Source organism: Lathyrus oleraceus, chromosome 2 (assembly GCF_024323335.1).
Source record: "Lathyrus oleraceus cultivar Zhongwan6 chromosome 2, CAAS_Psat_ZW6_1.0, whole genome shotgun sequence".
In the NCBI taxonomy this organism is placed as follows: domain Eukaryota; kingdom Viridiplantae; phylum Streptophyta; class Magnoliopsida; order Fabales; family Fabaceae; genus Lathyrus; species Lathyrus oleraceus.
The window spans coordinates 398,575,957-398,593,927 of NC_066580.1; positions in this window are offsets into that span (position 1 = coordinate 398,575,957).

Sequence of the window (17,971 nt, forward strand, 5' to 3'; positions counted from 1 at the left end):
GATGAATGGGGCTGTTGAAGCTGCTAACAAAAATATCAAGAGGATTATCCAGAAGATGACCGTTACGTACAAAGATTGGCATGAGATGCTGCCATTTGCTTTGCATGGATATCGTACGTCTGTACGCACTTCAACAGGGGCAACCCCTTTCTCTCTTGTTTATGGCATGGAAGATGTTCTCCCAGTAGAGGTGGAGATCCCATCAATGAGAGTCTTGATGGAAGCCAACTTGACTGATGCTGAATGGATTCAGAGTCGTTACGACCAACTGAATTTGATCGAAGAGAAGCGGTTAACTGCCATGTGCCATGGTCAGCTATATCAGCAGAGAATGAAGAAAGCATTCGATAAGAAGGTCAAGCCTCGTGTGTTCCGAGAAGGTGACCTCGTGCTCAAGAAAGTCTTGTCTTTTGCGCCCGATTCCAGGGGCAAGTGGACTCCAAACTACGAGGGTCCATACGTTGTTAAGAGAGCCTTTTTAGGCGGAGCTTTGATGCTTACAACAATGGATGGGGAGGACTTCACTCGTCCTGTGAATTCAGATGCAGTCAAGAGATACTTTGCCTAAAAAAAAGAGTATATGCAAATGAAAAAACAGAATAGCTCGCTAAGTTGAAAACCCGAAAGGGCCGCTTAGGCAAAAATGAGCGTCTCGGTGGAGAACCCGCAAGGGTAATCCAGGCAAAAATTAGAGACTTGAAAAAAAGAGAGAATATTTGCATCCCGCTAGATTGAGTACCTCACCCTGGGGCAATCTAGGCAAAAATTAGGGATTTGGCAAGTAACTGCATCCTGACAAGACTTTCTGGTTCATCAATCGTCATTTCGTCAGAAGATTCTCGATTCGTCGTCAACCGAAGCTTCGGATACATCGAGATTCAAATTGGTAGAGAAAAGATCATTATGTTCAATGTAGCCCTCTTCCAATATATATCACTGATTTCAAACTTGTACAGATCTATGGAGTCTTGCCATTTGCAGGCTACCATTCCATCAAATCAATTTGAGCTTTTTATCCAATTATTTGCACTCTTATTTGTTTCAATTCAATAAATGTTTTGCATGTTTTAAATTGACGAAATGTCATTGTTTTAAACAAATTAAATTTTTCAAAAATACTGTTTTAAACGAAGTGAACATTCACAAGATTGAAAGGATACTCAAGAATATCTCAGTGCTCTCCCAAGGGTGGCGTGATCTCCAAAAGGTAAGACATTTGGTTCATATTCCTGGTTTGGTGGTATCTTCTTTCTTCAGATATTTGTTGGGGTTGTTCCTCAAACAAAGTTGTTGGTGGGGTTGTTCCCCAGTATAGCCGCAAGCAGAGTGTTGTTGAAGACTTCGTTTTCTCCAGCAGCAGTTTTCCCCAGCATGGGTGTTTCCTTGTGAGTTTCGACGGTTGATGATTTGTCATCTTGGTGCCCCGTCACTTTCTCCAGTGGGTCGCCTGCCCCAGACTTTATTTGTCTCCTCAACACAGTCACGAGTAGAGCTGTTATTGATATCCCCATCGGAGTCGCGAGCAGAGTTGTTGTCACTCTTCCCAGTACAGTTGCCAGCGGAATTGTCTGTTTCCTCAGCACGATCGCTTTCTTTTTAAAGACTCGGTAAGTCAGCGGTTTGATACCCGGTACTTTACCTTTTCCCCGGCGAAGTCGTCTGCGGAATTGTTGCTATCTCTCCATCAGAGGTTTTCTCTTCAGCAGAGCAGGATTTATTTTCCTATTCAGTGGTCGATTTGGGTTGACATCCCAGTATATTGCATCCATCTTTTCCTCAGCGTAGTCTGCGGAATGTTTGTTGTGGCAGCTTCGCCTGTTGAATACTCCTTCGATCCCCAGTATGGTCGGATGATGGCTCTAGCATTCCGAGAACGGATTAATTTCCTGACTGTTTGTGATCCCCAGTAGAGTGGCTTATATTGCAGAATCTACTTGTTGTGATCAGTTTGCTATGTGTATTCTTCCCAAGTAGAGTGGTCCATCGCAGAATCTACTTGTTTGATCTGTCCTCCCTCAGTGGTTTGTTCCCCAAGAGAGTAGCCGACAGTTTTCCCCAGTAGAGTTGCTTATGCAGTTAGATTCTATTTGGATGATATCATTCTCCCTCAGTGGGTTGTTCCCCCAGCGGAGTTATGTGGAGTTGCTTCTACAGCAGTTCGTGCTTGTGCAATGCACTCTTTGTTTCTCAGATAACACTGGGATCCCCTGCAGATACCTTGGGTTTTCTCTTGTTCCCCTACAGATTTGTCTTGGTGGCTGCTTTACCCGTTGTGACTTTCTGTACCCTGATCGGGTTGTTTCCTGATATCCCTGATCCTCTGCTTCTTCAGCAGTACCCGCAGATCTTTGCTTGACAGCATATAGATCTCCGCAGATTGGCTCTCCAGCTGGTTTTCCCCTGGAAGTATAATACCGGGCGTTTAGTTCCTGGACCTATTTGTGTTAGAACTGTCTGTTTTGTCAGCATTCATCAAACATAAATCACGCATATTCATGCATATTCATAAAACATTCAGATATTCATGTTGCATTTCTTGCCATATATCTTTTGTTTGTCGTGTCTCCTGCACGGGTGATATGGATCTCTTTATAGATCTTCCCAAAGCAGATGTCGGGTGTTATAAATCTCTCCATATAGAGTCAGCCCCATAAGCAGAAAATGTCTGTTGTCTTTCCTTCTGCAGTTCCCCACTGAGATATATCCTCGTGGATGACGGTTTCTTCCGTTCCCTCCCAACACATATATTGGGATGGATTCTCCTATTTGAGTTACATCCTCATTAGGACATGTCTTGATTCAGTCCGTCTTTTCGGATTATTCCCGAATTGGCTATTTGTCAAATGTCTTGTGCTTCCCAGTGGGTTGTTCCCCAGCGGAGTAGTTTTGGGCCTCTACCCTCATACCGGTAGTTATAAGTCCTATTTTTCCTGGCTTTCTTGACAGAATTTGTGGTTATACACCTTTTATTCTCCAGCCAGAGTTTTTGGTTTTCTACCTCATACCGGTAGTTGCAAATCCTATTTTCCTACTCTCCAGCAGTTTGTTGGTATGTTATAAACCCTATATTGGTTTCCTGTGCGGATTTGTGACTCGTTCTATCCCCACGCGGAGTTGTTGGTCTTCTACCCCGTATTCGGTAGATGTAAACCCTAATCTTGTGGTCACCTCCACCCTTTTGGCCTTCTGCCTACAAACCAGCAGTCGTAAGTCCTATCTTTTGCGGTTTTTCTACCCACAAACCGGTAGTCATAAACCCTGTTTTCTCCATTTTGTAGAGTTAACTTTGTTGTTCATCCCAACCGATGACAATTTCCCCCTTGTGGTTATCTTCATCTAATACTTGATGTTGATCTTCCTTTCGCTTGGATAAGTTGCTCAGATCAGCACTTATATCCCCAGCAAGTCTTTTGTGGATAATTGCCGTATGCTAGCAATTTTATCCCCAGCGGGTCCTTTCACCTTTTGTCAGTGATTGTGTTCCCCGGATCATTGATTTTCATCAATGCATCCCAGCGAGTCTTCTTCCATTCACCCTCTTGTTGGTAATGTCTGTTGCTCCCTTTGAATGGTCATCATTATCTACCTATTCTGGTATCCCGATGTCTTTCTTTTCGGATTTTATCCTATAAACAACCTACAACCCGGTTAAGGATAATCTTCCATGCGAGGTTATTATTCACGTTTTGACGGCTATGAATAATATATCTCATGCACTCTTCAGTCGAAGCCCTTCGTGTTTCCCTGGTCGAGTAAGATTCGCTATTTCCCTCTGCGGAATCGAATATTTTCTTTGTTGTCGGATAATTGCCGGATGCTTGCAATTTATCCTTTGAGATTGTCTTTCGTTTACCTGTATGCTTGGTATCGATTGTCTGTCTGTTTTGGTTAGTCACCTATTACATACTTCGGTATCTCTGGTGTCTTTTCCTTTCGAGTATATTATTCACGTTTTGACGGCTATGAATAATATGTCTCATGCGCTCTTTGGTTGGAGTCCTTTGTTGATTTTCCCCAGTCGAGTAAGATTCGCATTCCGTGTGGAATCGAATGTCCATCCTATAAACAAGTCTGCTGTTCTAGCTTTCTTCAGGGTGATGAGTGTTTTGGAACACAAACCAATGCACGTCTTCGGATTCTTATCCTATAAACAACCTACAACCCGGTTCAGGATAATCTTCCATGTGAGTATTCTATCCACGTTCTGACGGCAATGGATATTATATCTCGTTCACTCTTGGGTCAATCTTTTGATTGTTTTCTCCGCAGAGTAAGATTCGTATTCCTTGTGGAATCGAATGTCCATCCTATAAACAAGTCTGTTGTTCTAGCTTTCTTCAGGGTGATGAGTGTCTTGGAACACAAACCAATTCACGATTTCGGATCTTATCCTATAAACAACCTACAACCCGGTTCAGGATAATTTTCCATGCGAGTACATTATCTACGTTTTGACGGCTATAGATAATATATCTCATGCGCTCTTTTGTCAAACACTTTGTTTGTTTCCCCAACTGAGTAAGATTTGCATTCTTTACAGAATCAAATATCCATCCTATAAACAAGTTTCCTTTCACTCTCTTCAGGATGATGAGTGTTTTGGAACACACACCAATTCACGTCTTTGGTCGGTCACCTGTTACATACCTACAACCCGGTATCCTTGGTGTTCCTTCCTGAGTTTGTTACCCTTATACCGGTAACATCTCATTTCTTTGGTGCTTCCCCCAGTGGAACTTCTTTTTGCTTCTCCCAACGAGTCAGCTTATGTCTCTCCAATGGATTTATTTTCCTTTGGAATTTTCTTTTCCCCAGTGTGAGTCCTTCACTCCCCAGTGAGGTCTCCAATCTGATTTCCGTATTCCCTAATCAGAGTCGTGTATTGTTCACGCTGTGTCAGTTTTGTTTATCCCCAACAAGAGTTTTGTTAGAGTCTCTGTTCCTGGTGAGTGTATTACTCCGATGGATCGTCTTTTCTTCTGTGTGAATCATATTCCCCACAGAATTTGTGTCTTTTGCATGCATACATTTGCATCATGAGGTCTCTTAGGGACCAAAATTTGTCTCATTACTGTTATTTAAGCCCATTCTACCGCGTCGAGATGAAGATTTCTAAACTTCACTTCTCCGGCTAGAATGACCTTAAATAGGGGCATCTGTAAGACCCCAATTTTGGCCCTAAGATCCCTCATGGCCCATATCATATCATATCATGGCCTCAAGGATCATTGCATACCTTAGTTTCCCTCCTAGTGGATGGGTCACCTTGTGAGTGTGGTTCTTGATCACCAAGCATGTTTTGCATTTGTACATCTTTGCTTTTCATATGTTTACTAACCAAAAGTACAAAAATATTGTCATCTAACCATGCTACTTGCAGATGAAGCAATCTACAGTCAAATAGTCAAATCAGTCATTAAGCAATGGATGGTGGCCATTCTTGCAGAATTTGGGCACCATGATCATTCATCAAGGGTTCATATGAGTTGTGACATCATTTGGAATCAAGATATCAAGTGGTTAGGGCTTGGAATTCATCAGAACATGGTTCAGTCAAGCAAAACCCTAGCAAAGTCAACTGAAGTCAACCTTGGTCAACTGTCCATTTAATCAGTGATTTGATGGTGGGATTTGGTCTGAGAGGTCTCATTCATGTCCATATAAGCCTCATATAACATGTCAAGCATCCACAGTGAAGAAAATAAAGTCAGACAAGAAATTTCCAGAAATAGAAAGTTGACCTGTAATTGGAATTTGCCAAAAATGGAAACTTCTTGATCCTTAACTTACATCACCATACAAGCTTCAAATGAATTTTTGCCCAACATGAAAGTTGAAGATCTTGTTCTACCATTTCCAAAAAGTCCAAGAACACTCAATTCCCATGTATGGTTGGCAAGTTATGATCAAATCATTCTCAAAAATTTTTGAACTTCAAAAGGCCATATCTTCCAAACCATTTGGCCAAATTGGGTGGGGTTTTTTGCTACAAGTCACATTTGATGCCCTATTTCCAAATTTGTCATCACAATTCATCAAAAACTTACCAATTAAAATGGCATTTTTGGACTAACATGAATTAATTCAAGTGAAGTAGAAAAGTGACTTTGCAAATTAAACAATTCCACCACATTCCACCAATTGAGATGGTTCAGAAAACATATTTTGGTTATGTTAGAGGCCCAGTTCGCAGCTTTTGGCTCATGCACTTGCCACTTAAGTGAAATGCACAAATTAGCAAAACACCTCCAATTACCAAATTCTGTTTACCACTTTGATTAACCATGTTTAACCAACCTTAATCACAGTATATATGTCATTTTTCTGCCAAAATAACCCTAGCAGCCACATTCTAAACAGGCCAAAACCCTTGTTCTCTCAATTTCTCCTTTCTTCATTTTTTGGAAACTTTTCTGAAAATTGCAAGGAACACGAGTTGGCCTTGGCTGCTGCATCATATACCATCATTCTTGAGCTCATTGGAAGCCTTAAACACCAACTGTAAAGCCATTTCAAGTTACTGTTTCATCAAGAACACATCAATGGCAGATCTTGATTTGAGAAAAACCAAACATTCCTGAGCCAAAGTCTTTCCTCCATTCATCATTTGGAGCTTGAGTGCACATCTGTTTCAAGCATTTGGAGCCAAACAACAACTACATCTCAACTGTTCCTCAAATCAAGTAAGAATTCGACCATGACCATTTGCTAAACTATGCTATGCTTATGTTAGATCTTACTTTGCTGATTGTTATGAGCTTTGAATCCATGAAAATGATTGAGTGATGGTTGAGAAATTTGGTTTTAAAGTTTGATGTTCATTATTGTTTTTGCATGATTCTTGTTGTTTAGCTCGATTTCATGAAATTGGTTGCTGTAATGTTGATGAGCGTTGTGTGTTGGTTCGAATGCCATATTTGATTTCATTTTCTGGGCACAAAAATTTCCACGATTGATTGAAGAAGATGAAGCTACTGTAGCCAAAACCATAGGTTCAAAATGCCCAGAATTTTGTCTGATTCGCGTTTGACTTTTTTGCATGCTGTTGCTACTATTCCATTGCCATGACCAATCCCAGCGTGCCACGCTTCTATCCGCAACGCTGCGTTTCATTAACATTTCCAAGGAATTACAAATATGCCACTGCCGTGTTACATTAATCCATTAAATCATTTATTTCACAATTTTATTTCATTTTTGATCACAATCTTACAAAATTCATAAGTCAACCAATTTTCATCCAAAATTCATGGGACTTTTTGCAAAATTCTCTGTATGATCTCTAGTTTTTTATCATAATTTTTCCTGAATTTTTGGAGGAGTGGATTTTAATTGTGCTAGGGTTTGTGACATGTGCTCCTTTTATGTACACTTTGCCAAATCCTTTGTGAAATGATGATGCTTTATCCAATGGCTTCCAAATTTTTTGTGCTTGAACTAGACACATTCATGGTGATTTTGGTATAGAGTTTGTGAATTTATCATTTGTGGTTTGTGAGTTATTATTTTTTTGAATTAGGGTGTGACAATTTGTGTCACACCATTGATGTCCAACTTCATGATTTTCATTACCATGCTTCTTGAACTCAAATTGGCTTGAATTTTTGCATGAATGTACTCTTGGATGTCTGGTTTACATGTGATTTATTGTGGAATTATTGGTGGCATTTCCTAATTGTTTGGGATTTTCTCCCCTGTTTGACCAAAATGTTGACTTTTGTGATACATGTTCCCATTTCATTTGTGAAATTCTCATACTTTATTGGATGGACATGAAATTTGATATGTGAATTGTAGACATCGTAAGCTTTGTCATGGTTTTAGTCCCATTCATTTATCATATGTTGTCACTGATTTATGATTTATTGAAGTTGATACATGTTTGGTTGACTTCTTTGAGCATGCTTAAACTTGCCTTGCCTTTCTGATTTTCATTGACCAACTTCCCTTGATCCAATTGAGCTGAAATTTGATATGCATATCATATTATGGATTATGATTGATCATGAATTTTTTGATGATTTATTGAAATGTTTATGATTGGTTTTGAGTTAAGTCTTGCTGTTGACTTCTATGAGCTTCTATATGCCATGCCTTGACCTAATTTGCTTATGAAATCATAATGATGAATGATATGAATGTGGAACCAATTGAGTTTGTTTCTTGATTGTTTGAACTTGATTTGGATTGGATTTCATTTGCTGTTTTGACTTTCTCATCCCCTTTTGACCCTAGGCTTGTCCTAGTGGTCCTGTTGCTCATGTTTGAGTTCATGTTTTCAGGTTAAGCAACAAATGCTTCAAAGAGATCAATACAAATTGATTGAGCTTGATTGTTTATAATGACTAACATGTTTGTTTTGTAGGTTACTTGGCTCACAAGCTTTGAGCTTTGTGCATTGCACATTTTAATCAATTGTGTTGACTGTTGATTTTTATTTCCTTTTGATTTAAACTTTGAGTTGTGTACTGATTCTGTTTGACTACTTCAGGTACCTTTAGTTGCTTAGTTCTTTAAGAACTTGCTTTGCTTTGCTTAATAGCAATTTGCATTGAGGTATAATCCCTTTTCTTCATGTAGTCTGGAAGACCTGGCCTGTTACTTGGCCAGGCAACTGTCTGAAGTCCTCCTTAAGAGGCAATGCTTGTGTGTGTTTACATTTGTCCCAAGCAGGAAAAGTCCTCATTTGAGGCAATTGGTAGATCAAAGAGATAAGCAACCTATCTCCTACTATTCTTTGAGTCTTCTCCTTGCTCCCATTACATGGTTGTAGCGTTGAGATCCAAACCCAAGATCCATCGAGTCAATAATCTGTGGAGAGAGTTCCTACTTTCTGAACTCCCACACCTTCTGATATTCAAATGCTCTCCCTGACCAGGGATAAGAGCAATGAGGCACACCCCTCATATCCTCTCATCTGCTTCACCTTAGCCCCGCAATGGCAAGGTTAAGAGCACCATCAACCTATTCCAGTTGGCTTCAATGCCTAACCCTTTTGTATGAGCCTCATTGTTTGGTTATAGTGTGTGCTGATTGACTTTCATTGATTGATTGTTTGCTTCATATACACATGTTTGCTTGCATGCTTTGTGCACTCATCATCATTTATTGCTCATTAATGCATAACCATCTCATTTGTCTTTATGACTTATCATTGTTGTTTACCCATTGAGGACAATTGTAAGACCATCCATTGGCCATTGCTCCTAGGATATGGAAGTGAGTATAAGACCATCACATTGGCCACTCATCTTATCTTTGCTAGATGCATTTGTTTGTTGTATGTGAGGATGCAACTGTAAGTCCCTGCAAGTTGGCATTTGCTTTCCTATGACCATAATGATGCATTTGTTTGTTGTATGTGAGGATGCAACTGTAAGTCCCTGCAAGTTGGCATTTGCTTTCCTATGATCATATGTTGGATATTGGTATAAGTCCAGACAGATTGGCATCCGGTATCCAAGTTTCATTTTGTCAGGAGATTAGTATAAGTCCATTGAGTGGCCTCTGATATCCAGTTCTGTTTTAGGAGATTGGTGTAAATCCATCTATTGGTATCCAGTATCCGCTTTTGTTTGTGAGATTGGAGTAAGACCATTGAGTGGCATCCGGTATCATTTGTTTGCTTACATTATTATTATCCATTGCTTATTCCAAAGGACACACTTGAATCATCTCCTATATGATCTCAAGAGGTGAACCCTCTAAGAAGTTTTACATTCATCCTCCACCATTCATCCTCATTATGTCCTAAACCTTTTCACACTTTGATTTCAAACTTGACATAGATATTGTGCAAATGTCTTCATGCTTTTAAATTAAAAAACCTGGACCCAAGTCCTTGACTTTTTTTCAAACCTCATTTTCATAATACTTCTTTCAAATCAATCTTAATCATACTTTGACTCCACTTTCATAATCACAATCAATTAACTTCACCCATTCACTTGTTTTGGCTTTGTCCATTGTTAATCTTTTCACACATTTAGCCATAGGTTTCAATTATCATTGTGGTTGATGTAAACCTCACCCTATCCTTAGTGAGTCGACTATAAGACTTCCGTACTGAAAACAGGGTTAACCCCTCTAGTACGTCGAAGCTATCCTCGCATGGTGGATGTTGGTCTTGGTCGAGTTTTCTCCCATTGATAATGAAGAGCCTCAGTGCTATTGTTTAAAATTGAATCCACCAACTTTTGGAAATCTTTTAGCCGAACTACGGCGTTTTGATCCTTACCTTTGATGGAAGGTACGTAGGCAACGGGTTCATCCGTTCGAACACAAAAATAACTAACTTGTATATTCTTTTCTCATCATCCCAATCATGTTTGCACAATACTTATGTCATAACAAATAACAATTTTATACAACAAGTGTGAAAAGGGCTCCCTAGGAGTACCTAGGACGTAGTGGGTGCCTAACACCTTCCCATTGTGTAATTTACCCCTTACCCAGACTCTCTGATCTTTTCATTAGTTTTCTACGTGTAAAACTTCTTAGGCTTTTGTTCGCTTTTTAGCCAGTCCTTTGGATAAATAAAAGTGCGGTGGCGACTCGAAAATCATTGTATGCTTTGCTTATGGTTTAATCGATAAATCATATAGCGACGAATACACCGCTACAGGTATATAAGCATAACCCTAACTGTTTTCAGAGGGGAAGCTTTCATAATTTCAGATCTAGATCTCAAATTCATCAATTTTCTCTCAAAATTTTCTTGCAAATCTTCAAACAAGAACCATTTCCATTGCTTGATTATTGATCCTGAAGTGTTGTGGAGTAAGTTTGCACGTGGAATCAAGAGAATTGGTGCTGTATGGAAGCATGCTCGAAGCTTTGAATATCAATGGTGATTTCAGATTTGTGTGAATGCAAGCACAATTGAGCTTCAATCTTCCTTCCAATCACCTCAATAATCATTGTAGAGAAACTGTAAAGCATTGCCAAGGCCTGCAGCTCGTGATTTCCAGTTCTGCTCTTCAAGAGGTTACAAATCAACTCTCTTATTTTTGATTTTCCTTGCCATGATATTATAGATCTTGTTATGCTGAGCATTTTGAGCTTTGAATCATGAAATTCCATGCTGTTTTGAGTGAGATATGGCTGATTGAATTTTGGATGATGAATCTTATTTGCTTCGATCCGTGCTTGTTTTGGTGTTTTATGTTGAAATGATTATGGATTGTGAATGTGCATTGCATGATGAATCGATTGGTATGCTTTTGGATGATTTCTGGAACATTTTTTTTTGATCTGGAAATTTCCAGATGAAGATCTTCATGATCTTCATCATGTTCATACCGTTTCCAGATTACCTGCGAATTTTGCCATGAAACGCATATGTTTTCCTGCGAATTTTGCCATGAGTTCATGTGATTACCTGCGGATTCCAATTGCCATGCACAACGCGCGCTTCAGGGTTTTGAGGTGATACGCAGTCGTTTGGTGTGGCGCGCGCGTTTGAGTTCAAATGTATACCTAGTTCGGTTCCCAGCCGTGCCAAATAATTCAAATGCTTCATTTCTTTTTTCATTTCCCTCCATATATTTCTATGCATTGCTTCATATCATTTTTTTTTCATTTTCCTCATCTTTAAAAAATCATATCTAATTGAAAATTAATCCAAATTCATCCCAATTTTTTTTTGCATTGTGATCCTTATTCTGTCTATTATTTTTTGATCATTAATTCCAAAATTGTGCTTGGCTGGATTTCATTTTGTGCTAGGGTATGTGAGCGTGTATCCATTTTGTATCTTGCCATGCTTATACATTTGTGAAATGTTGGTCTTTGACCCAATGATTCTGAAATTTTGCATGATAAAAGTAGACTCATTGCTTGACATTTTGGTGTTGATTTGGTATTTTTACCATTTATCATTTCTGTTTTATGATCATGCTAAGTTGGTGTGACAATTTGTGTCACACCTTTGCTTGTCCAACTTATATGATGTGTTTGCCATGCCAAATGATCTCCAATTGTCCTGATCTTTTGTGTGATGCATGTTATGAACGTTGTGATTACTCATGAATTTTGTTGGAATTATTGGAATCATTTCTGATTTAATTGAGATTTTTCATTCTGGTTGATCACATTTGAGCTTTAAAATTGACTTGAACTTCATTTGATCATGAAATGCTTTTGGTATATGATATTGATGTGAGACCTTTTGGAATGTTTCAAGATGTGTTTGAAGTTGATTCATGTTAAATTTCAGCTTCTGTTTTGAATTTTTTCTCCATCTTTGACCCTAGGCTTTGACCTAGTGGTTTGTTGCTTATCTTTGAGCTTTGATTTCAGGTTGAGCATTCAAGTTCCATAGTTGTTGATGCTCCATCATTTGAGCATTGATGTTTGCCTTTGATTACTAATCTTTGTGTGTTTTGTAGGTTGATGTTGACTCATTTAAGTTTAACCTTTGGCTTACACCTTGTGTACATTTGGGATTGTTTGTTGCTTATTGACTGTTGTTTGGTTGTCTGAACTTTGTACTCATTGGTTTGATGTTTCCACAGGTACATAAGTTGCTTTAAGTTCATTTTGAAATTTGCTTTGCTTGGTTGCTTAAGCACTTAGGTATAACCTCTAATCTTCATGTAGTCTGGAAGACCTACTGTTATTTGTAGGCACCTGTCTGAAGTCCTCCTTAAGAGGCAATGCTTGTGATTGTTTACTTTTTGTGCCAACCAGGAAAAGTCCTCTTATGAGGCAATTGGCAGATAAAAGAGATGTGTAATCCATCTCCTGCTATTCAGTGTGTCATTCACTTTGCTCACACAATATGTTGATGCATTGTGAATACTAACCCAAGATCTTATAGAGTCAAATCACTTGTGGAGAAGAGTTCCAACTTTCTGAACTCCCACACATTCTGTTGTTTAAAGCTCTCCCAGGCCAGGAATAAGAGCTATGAGGCACACCCCTCATCTCCATTTCATCTGCTTCACCCTAACTCTCAATGTTAGGGTTAAGAGCACAACATACCCCATTCCAGTTGGCTGTAAAGCCTAACCTTGTTTGAGCCTAATTGATTGTATATAGTGTGTGCTAATTGACTTGTTTGTCCGATTGCTTGATTCATTTGTGCATATATGCTTATGTGTGCCTTTGTGCATTTATCATCATTAATTGTACATCATTGCATGATCATTGTTCATATCTTTGTGACACTTTTGTTTATCCATTGAGGAGTCAATTGTAAGTCCATTTATTGGCATTTGTTTCCTATGATCTGGAAGGAGTTGGGACTAAGACCATTTATTAGCATCCTATTTCCTTGGAGTCGAGTGTAAGACCATTTATTGGCAACTTGTTTCCTCTTGCTTATTGCATTTGTTTTGTTTGTTGTATGTGAGGAGTCAATTGTAAGTCCATTTATTGGCAGTTGTTTCCTATGATCATTCTTTGGAGATTGGTATAAGTCTAGTTGATTGGCATCTGATATCCATGTGTTGTTTTGTTTTGGGAGATTGGTATAAGTCCATTGATTGGCATCTAGTATCCATGTTTTGTTTTGGGAGATTGGTATAAGTCCATTGATTGGCTTCCGGTATCCATTTTTGTTTTAGGAGATTGGTATAAGTCCATTGATTGGCATCTGGTATCCATTTTGTTCTGTGAGATTAGTGTAAGTCCATTGATTGGCATCTGGTATCATTGTTTCTTTGTTTTAGGAGATTGGTGTAAGCCCATTGATTGGCATCTAGTAAAAGAGAGTAAGAGATCTGGGTAAGGGGGTTGGTTATGCAATGGGAAGGTGTTAGGCACCCAAAACATCCTAGGTACTCCTAGGGAGCCCTTTTCATACTTGTTGTAAGGTTGTTGTTTTGTGAAAATTTGTTTGTGCAAACATGATTGAAAAGATGAGAAGAGAATAAACAAGTTTTTTACATTTTGTGTTTGGATGGATAAACCCATTGCCTACGTACCATCTTAAAAAAGATTATGATCAAAACCTCGTAGTTCGGGGTAAAAATCTCAAAATGAGTTGGTGAATTGATTTGTCCAAAAGTCTTAAGGTCTTTTGTTATCCAAGGGATAAAACTCAACCTAAAAAATATAAATCCACCATGTGAGGATAGCTTCAACATGCTAGTGAGGGGTTAACCCTATAATAAGCATGGAAGACTCATTGTCCATCACTAAGGATATAAGTGAGTATTACATCTACCTCAAGGATAACTCAAACCTAATAGCTAAGGGTTATGAAAAATTTGATTAAGGAAGTGGCCATTGGAACCACAAAAAGACATTTGAAGGGGTTATATTTACCAATTATAAGTATATACAAAATGGTCATAGTGGACTTAAAGATTCAATTCAAAATAAGTGTTATGAAAAGAAGGTTTGAAAATCAAAAGCATAAGGCTTAGGTTTCTAATGTTGAAAAAAAATGTTAAGTGTTTGCACAAAAGTTTTGGCTTGGGGTTAGAGTGGAGAGAAGATGAAGAAGGGCTAAAGTCCTAAGCATGCAAGGGGTAAGGAATAAGAAACAAAACCACAATGGAGTTCCTCTCTTGAGATCATATGGATGATCCAAGTAGCTCCCATCCTTTGGAATAAGCAATCACATAAGCATAAACTCAAGCAATCAACAATCAAATGAACTCTTGGAAAGCTCCTCAATGTATCTTGGGTCCCTCTCTCTTAGAAGCTCATGGAAATGGTTCCTCAAATTTGAATCAAGATGGAGTCCCTAGCACAAGAACACACACATCAAAGAGTTTTATGAAGCAAATCAAGAATGGACAAGAGTGAGTTTAGAGGCTCGGTCCTTCTAATCCATCTTCATCATTAAGGTCCTTTTACTCCAATTTTTGCATAGGGAATGTCCTAGAAACTAAGTTCATTTGTCCATTTTTTGCATTTTGGTTCTCAACAATCAAAACAAAACACAAGCACAATAGTATATACACAATTATGTGCTCAAGTGAGCAAAAGGCAAATGGCATTAACATAAACATGTGCTCAAGTGAGCAAAGGGAAAAGCAAATGGATAATATGTACAAGAATAGTAAATTGCATAAAAGTAAAGAGCAAAAAGTAAATGTTAATGGTTAATGGTTAGTGTTAGTAGTTAGTGTGCCATAACGCAACTTTAGCGCTATATTAAGCAATCGTAATTGGACTTATGTAGAAGTCACAACTATCTGAGGCCAGTCAATAATAATGTAGGCAACAACACAAGTTAGAAGTCCTGATTAGTGAACCAAGTTCCAACAACTTGCCATGCCAAAAAAAGAAAAAGAGAATTGATCTTGTATTGGTTTAAGTCTTTTGCATGTTTAGGAAACAACATATCCTTAATGCAAAGCCATTCATTTGATCAATTGATCAAGATGAACTAGATTTGAATCAAGGAAGATTAAGCCTCCCTAATCAATGCTAACTTATCAACCTTCAACTCATTGATCAAAAAAAAAAAAAAGAAAGAGATGAATAATGGAAAAGGAAATGGAAAGAATAAAATGCATAAGGTGAAAAAAAAATGTACCAATCCATGTGTATTGACCAAACGACATTGAAAATCAAAGTCAAACATTGAGAAATCAGAAATGAGATGAAGATTGGAGGTCAAACAATAAGGAAAATATTTTTGGCATTTTTAATATGAAAATAAACTTGAATTAAAAATAAAATAAAGGTCAAACTTCAAAATCACTTCAAAATCACTTTAAATCAACCTTGAAAGGTCCAAGTGATTTATCCCAAGTTCAACAAGGTCAAACAAAGTTTGACAAAAAATTTCAGCATTTTTAAAAGTCAGAAACTATTTTTAATCAATTAAAAATGAATAAAAATGACCTAATTGAACTAAAATCTCAAATAAATCTCAAATAAATTAAAAAATTGATGAGAATATTTTTCATAGATTCATCATCATTCAAATAGGTGAGGAAAATATTTTTGTATTTTTTGAATATCAAGAACTATTTAAAATGAATCAAAAATAACCAGAAAAGAGAAAATTCACAACAAATACCAAATGACAAAATAAAAAATTTTAAAAATCAAAATTAGAAACTAGAATTTATTTGGAGAAGAATGCAATTGGCCCCATATTTTTTGGATTTAAAATGAAGAAGATATGAATTTTTGAAAATAATGGAAATAAAAGAAATAAAATCAGAAAATAGAAAATAAGAAAAATCAGGAAGCGTTGGATGTGGTTTCATTAATTGACGTGGCGCATCTAATCGTCCAGAGGCGTGCGCTCACCATGAGTCCAAGTCAACAACACCACACACAACATTAAAACAAGTCATAACAATGGAAGGCCATGATTCAATCTGGAAATCATCATCAACGGCCTAGATTCAAACTGGAAAGGTGGACGGTGGTGTACACCACCGTCTTCTCCGGCGAGCTCCTGCGAAGTCCAGAAATTGTAGGTTTCAAAAGCTTAACCAAAATACACGATCCATACATCATTGGAAAGCTGGGATGATGTACATCATCCCTGTACCACTCAATTCCACTCTAGATCTCTATATTGAGAGAAATCAGAGATGGAAATTATGTGGTGTTCATGTGAACTTCATGGATTTCAACAATTAAGCACTCAAAACAATTGCCTCTATGAAGAGGACTTCAGGCAACACAATATCCAAGCAAATAGATCAATAATTGGTGAGTTTCGAAGAAAAAACCAGTTGAAGAACAACCTTGGATTCTGGATATTTGAGCTTGCTTCCTTGCTTCCTTTGGAAAAACAGAAGTGCAATGGACTAAAGGATGAAGGTCTAGGAGCTTTAGATCCAAAGATTCAACCAGATGTAGTTGAATTTTAGATCTGAAAAAATTGAAGAAAAGTGAAATAGCTCCTTTGGTGAGAGGTTAGGTTTTCAGTTCAGCAGCATTTCAGGTTGATTCATGGATGAAATTTGAATGGAGTGAGGCTCTTATTTATAGATGGAAAGGCAAGGCAAGTGTGATCAAAGTCGTGTGCATGGAATTGGGTATTCATTGCATGGGCTTGCATGATCATTCCAAAGGCCCAAATTCAATGCCAAATGCATTCTGAAGCATAATTGAGCTGAAATGGTCGTGGAATTGGCAGTGCACAAGCTTGTATAATGAGTTTCAACATGTTATGCATAATCATGCCTAAAACTTCTCCTCTTCGAAAATGCCATTTGCTAAATCCAAACATGAGCATGTGAATAATGGTTGGAAAGGTTTTGATGTAAGGAACAATTGTTATGTTGGGAAAAAATCCATTTGAAGTGTGGAAATTGGTGAAATTTGAGTTTAAAGTGCAAGGTGCAAAACATGTAAAGGCAAAGTTTCTAAATTTGGCCAATGTTCAAGCCCTTATGTTTTGATGATGCAAGCCCCAAATGAAAATACTTCCAACATAAAAGTCGTAGATCTGTTCGAGGCAATCAAAATGGACTTAAGGTTTGCATAATTTGGATTTTTTATGAAAGAGTTATGGGCACTTGAATTTGGACTTTTTTACCTTTCAATGCATTTGGTCCAAAATGACCTATAATGTTTTGCATTATCACATGTATTTCCTTTAAGATTTTGAAATTTTGTTCAACATAACATTTTAAGTAGACATCTTAAGCGTTCCAATTCATTTGATCCCACCTCAAAATCATAAACAATGAATGAGTTATGTGCTTGGGATGTTGACCCAAAATTAGGGTTTCAGTCAAAATGACCTATAATGTCTTGGAATGGATGATGACCTTCCAAGCTTCAAATAAATTTTTGATGAACATGAAAGTTGTTCATATTGTCCTTAAGAACAATTTTGCTTTAGGAATCATATGTGTCCACAAAATGCAAAGATCAGGAGGAAATTGACAATCCATATGAATAATTCATTCTAATGGGGGAGAGACTCTAACGAGGAGTAGAGGGATGAAAACGCGTGAGCAGGTCACGACTTGAAACTTGCTGAGAGACACGGAGAGAATCCATGAAATAAATTAATGGAAGGACTCGAGCTGACTCGAAGATG